The sequence below is a fragment of the Botryllus schlosseri genome, chromosome 9 (genome assembly GCF_051294905.1).
Source record: "Botryllus schlosseri isolate E-star chromosome 9, Bs_hap1, whole genome shotgun sequence".
Taxonomy (NCBI): Eukaryota; Metazoa; Chordata; class Ascidiacea; order Stolidobranchia; family Styelidae; genus Botryllus; species Botryllus schlosseri.
Genome location: NC_137244.1, coordinates 6,489,048 through 6,499,037, shown reverse-complemented (window position 1 = coordinate 6,499,037; position 9,990 = coordinate 6,489,048). Strand labels below are relative to the sequence as shown.

The window sequence follows — 9,990 nt, the reverse complement described above, 5'->3', positions numbered from 1 at the left end:
TCTCTCTTTCATTGGATTAACATAGTACTTCTATTTGATAAACTGTTAATAGCAAAAACTAAGTAAGTCTCAAAATATGACGAAGTAGAATTAGCAGAAGATAGTTAGATTTACTTGAGTAAGTACTACAAGTAGAGTAAAACGACTTGAGTACATTGAAAATGTAGAAGTACTTCGTTGCTGACCACCGCTGGTGTATTCTATGACGCTACCTTGAGCGGTCACATCAACAAATCTTATATTGTTTTGCTTATTCTTGCAGAAAGCCTTCTAATATCAGGAACTTTCTCGATTCAACTGTATGCAATACTACTACCTTCCAACATGAAAATTCCTCAAATTTTTTTGATAGAGCAGCATGCAACCGGACTGATGGTAGCTGAATTGTGCATTTACGTAGAATATCATTGCAATCGACAAATCTATCCATGCTAAACTAATAATTTGATGTCGCGCTTGCCTGCTTATTTTATGTGGTTTCCAATTTCATTTGTTTCATGACTTCATGACCAGTTCATTCTTTGTCGATATTCATTGCCTTCAGCTCACCATTACCCAACGAAGTTCCTTCAATCACTTCCCCACGGATCGTTCTCATTTCTTTCAAGTTTCATCCGTGTTTGTGATAAGGTATATGGTATTGGTTTGATATTTGATGTTATGGCATAGACGAGTCCAACTTCATAGTATGTATAGACCTGAAAAAGAAATATTAATTAGGACAGTTTGATGTAATCGGTCACACCTAATTGTTTGATATTTCACGTCATTTGATCGTCTTTCTCTGTATTTTTTTCTGTCACTTGGTATTTTTGATGTATTTTTTGTTTGCCCTTTCACTGCATAGTTAGTAGATGAAAACGTTTGTCTCAACGCAAGTCACTGTAACCTTGACCGCTTCTTGTTGCCTTTATCCTCGCCCATTGTGAATTGGTGCAGATATGGGTGTACTGGTGAATGAATGTCATATTTTTCATTCGATATCCACAATCCACAGTAGATCAGTGAATACACGGGGGTCTTGCAGATCAGAGGCCATAGGACATCACAGAATCTGACTACTCACGAGCAAAACCATAGTGTCGGCGCCATACGTTAGCCCAGCTATTGGCCGGCTAGTGGCAAGGCTGCGGCATGAAATTATCTGCCGTAAAAGAGTAGCCGCCCTGTTGTATAGAGAAATATTAGGCTGTGACCTCCTGATGGAAAGACCAGCCATGCTTACAGTCGTGTGTATATATATTGACGTATTTTGAAGCGTTTGCTGTATATGTGCGCCAATGTGCCTGCATTTGTTGCAATATAATCGTTGTACCCGCAGAGTCTCTCATTTCAGCTGGACCTAGAAGACAGTAGCCATTTTCTCCTGACAGTTGGATAGATCGAAAATCTGACAAATATCAGAATTGGAAAATTTCCACTTTCAATGGACCCGATAACTGAAGTCGCTGCTCTAACCTATTTTACAATATCTATGCCACATACCCTGGCGATATAGCGTATAATGCTATGTTACACAGCTGTAGCACCTGCAAATCCACACCCGTCTGGAGCTTCCAATAAAGCGAATTGTCAAAATAATTTCTTAACCAAAACTCGATATCCATCAGATTTCCTCGCAGCTGACCCGAAAGTTAAAACCGATGCATCCAGACGTATAGATGACGCTGTCAGGTTCCCAGTAGCTCTGGGTACATTCTAGCCGAGTAGCCAAGTTGTAAAATTATGGAATAATTGTGTAAATACTTTGCAAAAAACAAGTTGTATGAGCCTACGGACAATTACCACCCGATATAGCCGACTTATATAGCGATGGGATGGTTGGAACCCTCAAAATAGTCGGTTCAACAGCAATAGCACATATACTTCGTCAAAGGAGCTATTTTTACCCGTATTTTCAATTGTCAATGTCAATCCATTATGACGTCACAATTGAATACTCGTCACGCCATAAAAAACAATAAAAAACATGTTTTAAATCAGGGCCTTGTTTGAAACATGCTTGTTTTAAATTGATTTTTGTTTTAAATGCAACCCTAAGTACCTGACTGATTCGATTCAGAGTCTACGACAAAATACTGAATGAAATAGCTTCTGTTTCACGATAACTGAATATATTTTCGAAGATTCATCTACCTATGCGTAATGTCTTTAGCAATTTTTGCGGCCATATCATTGCAATGAAGCAAAACTTACACATGTTAACAAATGTAATAAAATATTAATGATATTATTGACTATCAGTACCATCTAAAAGTTAACTAGAATACCAATATATATTGTGTTCGTTTACACCAGGGGTCAGGGATGCCAAACAAAACATTGGTCGCGGCCAGATGCAAAAGTTTTGATCGCTCGCGGGCGGTACTAGTCAAATGACTCCAATATGTTACCTTCAAGTCCATACCTTTGGAATATTTTATTATCAACGCTATATACATACGGTTGCATTTAAAACAAACATATAGTTAGAATTTGGCCCTTGTTTCAAATATGTTTTTTAAATATTTTTTTATCGAGCCGTGACGTCATGAATCTTTAATTGTGACGTAGCAGTGGAAGTACATTGACAATTGAAAATATAGGGTGAATATGCCGCATTTGACAAAAAGGCTTCAGATCCCCGACTTTAACGGACGAAAAAAATATCTTTGACCAGGTCTATATCACTACGCAGCAATTTTACGGTCGCGGCCGTCATCATCAAAACATCCATTCCGTGCCAATGATCCATAACTATACGTGCTATAACTGTTGAATCGATGACGATTTCGAGGGTTTCAGCCTTTCTATTTCGTGTATGTCCGCTATATCGGGTTTAAATCGTCCGTATGCACACACTATATGCTTTTTCAAAATAATTGCACATTTATGGCATAACTATACAACGTTTGAAAAAAAAAACATTTTTTTAAAGACATTGTTTTAAACAAAGCGTTATAAAACACCATCTGTTTTAAATGCAACCTTAGGTTCATGGACCCCTGGTAAAGAGCCGCTGGCATAAAAGTTATGCAATCTCGTTGTACCCGCATTTGAATATATGTTCAGGACTTGCGCTCAATGAACTCAATGGCTCTGTTCACTCTGACTCGATGACTCTGTTCGTTGCGTGATTGGTTGGCTAGAAAGCTCATTTTCACATAATAACGAATATATACGGTGGAAGTCGGCAACGATTTCCGATTGGATTTGCGTTGAGCCAGCGCAAACGACCTTATTACATATTCATAAATTTGTTACTGGTGTTAAAATAGAAATATTAATTTAGGCATTTTCCAAACTTTCCGGCCGATATTTCGGACCTAATTCCTACCTAAAATAACTCTACCCTATAAGTAAAGGTCATTTTCCTTCCCCGCGCAAGCACCTGTTGGAATAAAAAAAAAGGAGGCGTTGTCAGTTTACTCATCACTCATCTCATAGCAGTGCGAAACATGTGCACGATAGCCTGCCCAAAGGAATTTGTTTTGTCTCGTCGGTCCCTTGTTAAACTCATTCGTTGTTGATAATCGACTCTCGACCAAAGTTATGAAAATGCGTGACGGCAATCGCACATATCCTAATTCAATGCGCGGAATTGCATAATTTTGGAGATGCTATAGTTCGGGCGAAACGTAATATGCTCAATTGTTTATGGTTGGTTGGTATGATCCGAGCTCAGCATTCCATTCACCGCCTTATTCCTTGCTAATCCAGCAATACTGCCACAGAACACAACACGCGCTTCAAATCAAACCAGATTAATATGTGACAAATGTTCAGATGAAATGAATAGGCTACACTGAAGGCTCCGGAGATCGTGATGCAAATCATTGTCATGAAAAACTGGCGATGATTTTTGACTCGTGCACAACTAAATCTCTGTCAGACTTCAGCTCCTCGATTGAAGTGACGCCGAGAAGCTTCATTGACGACGACAGCTCGTCCACGAGTATTTCGAGCACTCGTTTAGCTCCTTCCTCCCCGCCACTACCAACGCCCCAGACTATCGGCCGCCCCAAGAAGACACAATCAGCTCCTAACGCGATAGCCTTGGCGACATCACCTCCAGTACGGACTCCCCCATCAAAAAACACGGGACATTTTCCCTCGACGGCTCGCACTACTCCCGGTAACGCGTAAATGGATGGTAGCACCCCGTCGAATTGCCTACCGCCGTGGTTAGAAACCCAAACCGCCGACGCACCGTGGTTAATAGCTTCCAGTGCTGATTTGGGCGTTATCACGCCTTTTATGACAATCGGTAAACGCGTGACTGATCGAAGCCAGTCTATGTCTTCCCATGAAGAGCAGCAATCGCGCACGCTGTTTACGATGGTCATCCAGTCACCTTCCAAATCTTCAAACTCCGCCAGCTTGATAGTGATCGGTTTATATTGCATGTAACGCAACCGTTTCCCTGGTATCGGACAGTCCACCGTTACTACCAGAGTTTTCACCCCATTGCGTTCAGCTCTTTCGACGAGACGCCTTGTTAAATCCCGGTCTTTGAGAATATACAGCTGAAACCAGTTCATGCCGTTTGGAGTGGAGGCTGCTATGTCGTCGATCCTGACTGAGGAAAAGATGCTTTCCGTGAACACGGTGCCGAGACTTTCTGCCGCGCGAGCAGCGTCGACCTCTCCCGCGTCCGAAAACATTTTCAGTTGACCGGTCGGACCGACCGCTATCGGGAAGTTGAGGTCTCGGCCAAGAACGGTGCATTTCAAAGATATATCCGACACATCCCGCAGACACCTCGGTTGAAAGCGCCACTTGCGAAAAGCGCTGCAGTTTTCGCTGAGCGTTTGTTCTTCCATTGCTCCGGTGTTCGCATACGCCATGTTGTTCGACGGTACCCGCTTTTCGGCGAGCACGGCGAAGTCTTTCACGCATACGCAATCGTCTAGCCTCGAAATATCCATTTCTGTGCTACGAAATAGCGTTACGAAATTTAAAGAAAATTCGTTGATTTAGTTGATATGATCCTAGGCAACAACGTGAGATTCGTTCATCATGATGACATGATGCAGGCTAGTGTTAGGAAATGTTTTTAAAACTGATATTGTTGATTCAAGCATGGTCTCATCGCAAGCCCAGACGCAACTCGAAAATTAAAATATAAGAGGTTGTTCCATGCATTGCATAGATTTGTAATTTTCGAAAGAATAAACAGCTATACATCATTTATTGCAGGGGTGGTCAATGGCCAACCCGTGGGGTGGTGCGCACTTGTCCAGGTAAAAAAAATTGCAAACCGGATTACAAACGTCGTGCGGATGAAATTCGTAATTAATTGTTACTTTTCTGATGTAGAATAATTCAAATAAACTTAATATGAAATTCAAGTGAAGTGGCTTCCTAACTTTCGTCGTTTCGATGCAATTGTAAACTTGTTAATCGTAGCTTATAATAACTTTGTCTCGCACCAGCCGTAGGGGATTAATATTTGCGCACTATAATGATACGTAATCAGAAATCTGGTTCGCAAGCGGGTGCAGTGGCAGGCACGCGGGACGCGGGACGCCGGAAAAATGACGTAAAATTGACTTTCTGCTTTCTGTCTCTGAGCAATCATGATATTTTCATAATAACGGTTCAATTAGCATGAGACACAAAGATGGTAGTAAATAACATCATTACAGACTCACATTGACAAGCTACTGTAACGCAAATTTCCCCCTTCATATGGATTCTTAAAGTATTGGTCGCAAAGGGCATAATTGTGGGTCACCACGGCACCAGAGCGATCTGTTACTATGCATGTAATATTCATTGAATTTCTTGCAAAAAATATTCTTCGCGCCTCGCGCAATTTCCTGTGAATTGGTTTTACATAGTCATAGTCATGAACTCATGATGCCGGGTACAAGCAGACAAGCATAAAATATTGCTTGATCATGAAAATGTGCCGACCATTGTATTACACAAGTTGGTTTGAATTCATGATCAGATCAGCCCGACTGGTGTGTCTGGAAGCACCGTCAAAGCCCATTGGGAATTGGTATGCTCTGGTGCAGAGGTGTACAACGAGACGATGTGGGCCTATGAGAGACATTCATTTTGAGGGCAACCCCTTCTGCGTCTGGACACACGAAGACTGCAAGTTTTGACCAACATACCGCTGGTATTGGCGGCGACAACACCTTGGCCAAATATTTCCGTGACTGTTTGTCTGAAACTTTCAATATTCAAATGCTGGGTAGTCGTAATGGTAGGCAGTCGGCTCCGAATAGTCGCGTTCTTGCAATTTGAAAAAAGACAGTAGTACAAATGCGTCGCACATAGGAAAACAATCCGCTCCATTTTGAATTCGCGTACGTCAGACATGTTTCGTAGAGCTGTGTTGTCTACAATTGTTGTCTCCGCGTTCTCTATATGTCATGCATGACCGTAAAATCGTAGCATACTAATATTAAATAATGCTTTCTTTCTATGTGTGCGGCTTGAGTCGCGAAAACTAAATTTAAACTTTGATCTAAAATGTTTTAGAACCACTGCTTTACGGTTATTGAACTCATCTGAACTTTCAAGTTAGATTCAGCTAAATCGAGCCGAACACTGGTATATCGTGACTTTCTTTGCTCTTCTCCTTTACTCGCGAGACAGAAAATGGGGAATTCATAATAAAAACAGAACACAAGTTGGAGCAGTGTATCACAAGGTAGCGAGTTCTAATGTGCCTACTCCCCTTGATAGTTTTGGAGCTTATTTTACAATCCATTTGGCAGAAGCATTAAAACAAACATGTGACTTTTGCTCCCTTCGACTAACTGGAGCCTCCGACACGTTTGTGTCATACTCTTAAAATGATTTCTGCCAGAAGCATTTTCAACTCGAGGACAATAAGCTGTATTTTGGATGGGAGTGTTGGATGGTTCTTATAAAGACCTGGGCATCCAAGCACTAAAAGATCTTGTGAAAAATCCAACAACTTATTTAATCGAACAAGGTTTTAGTGCACTGTATAGCAGAGGTGGTCAGTAACGAATTACTTCTACTTTTTTAAAGTACTGAAGTAGTTTTTCTTTACTTCTAGTACTTACCCAAGTAGAACTAATTTTTGCAATTTCTACTTCTACTTCCTAATATTTTGTGATCTACTTACTTACATTTCGCTATTTTCAGTTTGCCAAGTAGAAGTAGTTTCATCCTCCAATCAGGAAGATTGCCTGAGGAATTTGGGGCTGTTTTCACGGAGTATCAACATTAAATTTTCAGAAAAGTTGAGTAAAGCCCAGAATTTTTGCGGCGCTTCGCGCACAGTGGATATGAGGTGGTCAATATGATTTCATGAAAATATCAGTGAATACAATTTAGGTAGAGGGTTGCGTGGTTCCGTTCACACCGCATTGTCCCCTATATGAAATATTTCATCACAGTATATATGATGGCCCATCACAACGTTTGAAACTGATGTTTTGCAATCTAGCATTTGCTTATTTTTCGTAGTCAAGTAGTCCGTAGAGCAGGGGTGTCAAACACACGGCCCGCGGGCCGTATCCGGCCCGCCAGACCATTTCATTCGGCCCGCGAGGCCATTCTCAGCAAATTGAAAAATTATTGTATGATCCAGTACATTCCTAACAGAAGTTGAGATTGATATAACCATATGTCGGCAGTGTTGAGTTGTAGGCTAACCCAAGTAACCATCAGTAACAAGCGGGTGACATTGACATAACATTCTGAGGAGGTTAATAAGCGCAAAATGAGTTCAGAGTTTTCTGGAAAATGGACCGAATAATAGTATTTGCAGAGGCAGAAATGACAATGCGAAACTGTTGTAAAATACATGGAGCTACACGAAGAATATATTTCATATATCTTTGGTCGCACTTCTGTTTACCTTAATCCAGGGGTGTCAATCATACCGGCCCGCCAGATGGTTTTCCCCGGCCCGCGAGGCAATTATGAGTAGATTGGAAAATTTGTGTATTAGGCTATAAAGCACAATTCTAAGAAATCGTGACATTTTTACTAAAAAATACTTCCATTAGATAGTCTCTCAAGAGAGCACACGTCGAGTATGTTTACAGGCAACATTATAACTATACGAATGCAGTGTTGTGTTTTGCATTCTCACATTGACGCTCAATTCCGAGCAGGCAAGAAAGTGCGTATTCTATTCATTTCAGTCTTTTAGAGAAAAACTGACTAAAAACTAGTTATTCACAGAAGCGAAAATGCCGATGCGAAACCGTTACATGCATGTTACACAGAAAATATAATAGAGGTCACTAACTTCGAGAGAAACCCGAATCGCGATATAATAATAATAATAACAATAATAACAAATGAAACAGGATACGTGATGAAAAAAGCAGCAAACTCTGAAGGTCAAAAGATTCATCACCTTTTGTTCATGGATGATCTGAAACTGTACGCGAAATCCGATGCAGACCTGAATAACCAAATGAAAATTGTTCATAAGTTTTCGGAAGATATAAAAATGAAATTTGGTTTGGATAAATGCTCAAAACTTACCATACGACGTGGAAGAGTCACCAGCACTGGCGACATGAGCTTCAAACTGGGTGAAACCATAACAGAATTGAATGCCGAAGATCACTATAAATATCTAGGGATCTGTGAAAGCAACAACATTAAACATGCTGCAATGAAATCAAGTCTGAAAAAGGAATACATTAGCAGGCTCAAGTCAATTCTCAAAACTGAACTCAATTCCAAAAACAAAATCAATGCCATAAACAGTCTTGCAGTGCCTGTCTTGAGATATAGCTTTGGTGTGGTGAACTGGCGCAAAGATGAAATTAAAAAATTGGATACAAAGACGAGAAAATTGATGACAATGCACCACATGCATCACCCAAAATCTGATACACAAAGACTGTACATCCCCAGAAAAAAAGGTGGTCGAGGACTACAAGAAATTGAACAAACTTTCAAAACAGAAATCATCGGCTTGTCACAGTACATCAACAACAGCGAAAACATTTACTGCATACTCATTGCACAGGAAGACAAACAGCGCAAAACAAAATCTCTGAGCTATCGTCACGACAAGTACGTCAGAGAAGTCAACATGGAAACAGCTAACCTGTACACTGCTGAAAACACTGTTGCCAAACCCACAACAATAGCAAAAGCAGCACGAGTCCAGTACAAAAATGCAATGCTCAAAATGAGAGAAACGATATGGGAATCGATGCCTCTTCATGGACAGCACAAGAAGTTAACTTCACAGCCCCATGTAGACGAGCTTTCATGGACCTGGCTATCCAGCTCTGGCCTGAAACCGGCAAGCGAAGGATTCATTTTCGCAGCACAAGACCAATCGCTTCCTACAAAATACTATCGCAAAAGAATTCTGAAGCAAAACACGGACGGCAAATGCAGAATATGCCACAACCAAAATGAAACTGTAGCACATCTCATGTCCGGCTGTGGTGCACTTGCAGCTACCGAATACACATGGAGACACAATAGGATTGGTCACTACATTCATCTTGAATTATGCAAACATTTTAACATCACCACTTCGACAAAAAATTGGTATGATTACAGCCCAGCACCAGTGACAGAAAACGAACAAGTAAAAATTCTGTGGGATGTACCAGTTATAACTGACCGCGAAATCAGGAGCAACCGCCCGGATATAATCGTCAAACTAAAAAAGAAAAGAGAATGCTTATTCATTGAACTGGCTGTCCCAGCTGATCACAACCTACCGCAAAAAGAATCAGAAAAATACTCCAAATACGCAGACCTCAAAATGGAATGTGAGAAAATGTGGCGATGCAAAATAAACATTGTACCGATAGTCATTGGTGCTACAGGGGTCGTGAGCAAAAAACTCATGAGGCATATCCAACAGATTCCGGGTAACGTTCGATTCGACATGATCCAGAAAATCACATTATTGGGCACTGTGCACATTCTTCGGAAGGCCTTGAATGCACCACTGGACTAAAATTACACTTTTGAATCACAGCATAATTTCTGTAATTTCGATTCTTCATCTTCAATCATCTCTACCTCTGCTCTGTA

At 40.8% G+C, this 9,990-nt stretch overlaps 1 long non-coding RNA gene across 1 annotated transcript; it reads right to left on the bottom strand.

Moving 5' to 3' along the window:
- Positions 1–348: 348 nt before the first annotated feature.
- LOC145446600 (uncharacterized) lies at positions 349–8,586 on the bottom strand. The gene is made up of 3 exons (XR_013917321.1): positions 8,467–8,586; positions 8,336–8,383; positions 349–698 (listed from the first exon to the last, which is right to left on the bottom strand). It is a non-coding gene; the product is annotated as an uncharacterized LOC145446600 (long non-coding RNA).
- Between the last annotated feature and the right edge of the window lie 1,404 nt (positions 8,587–9,990).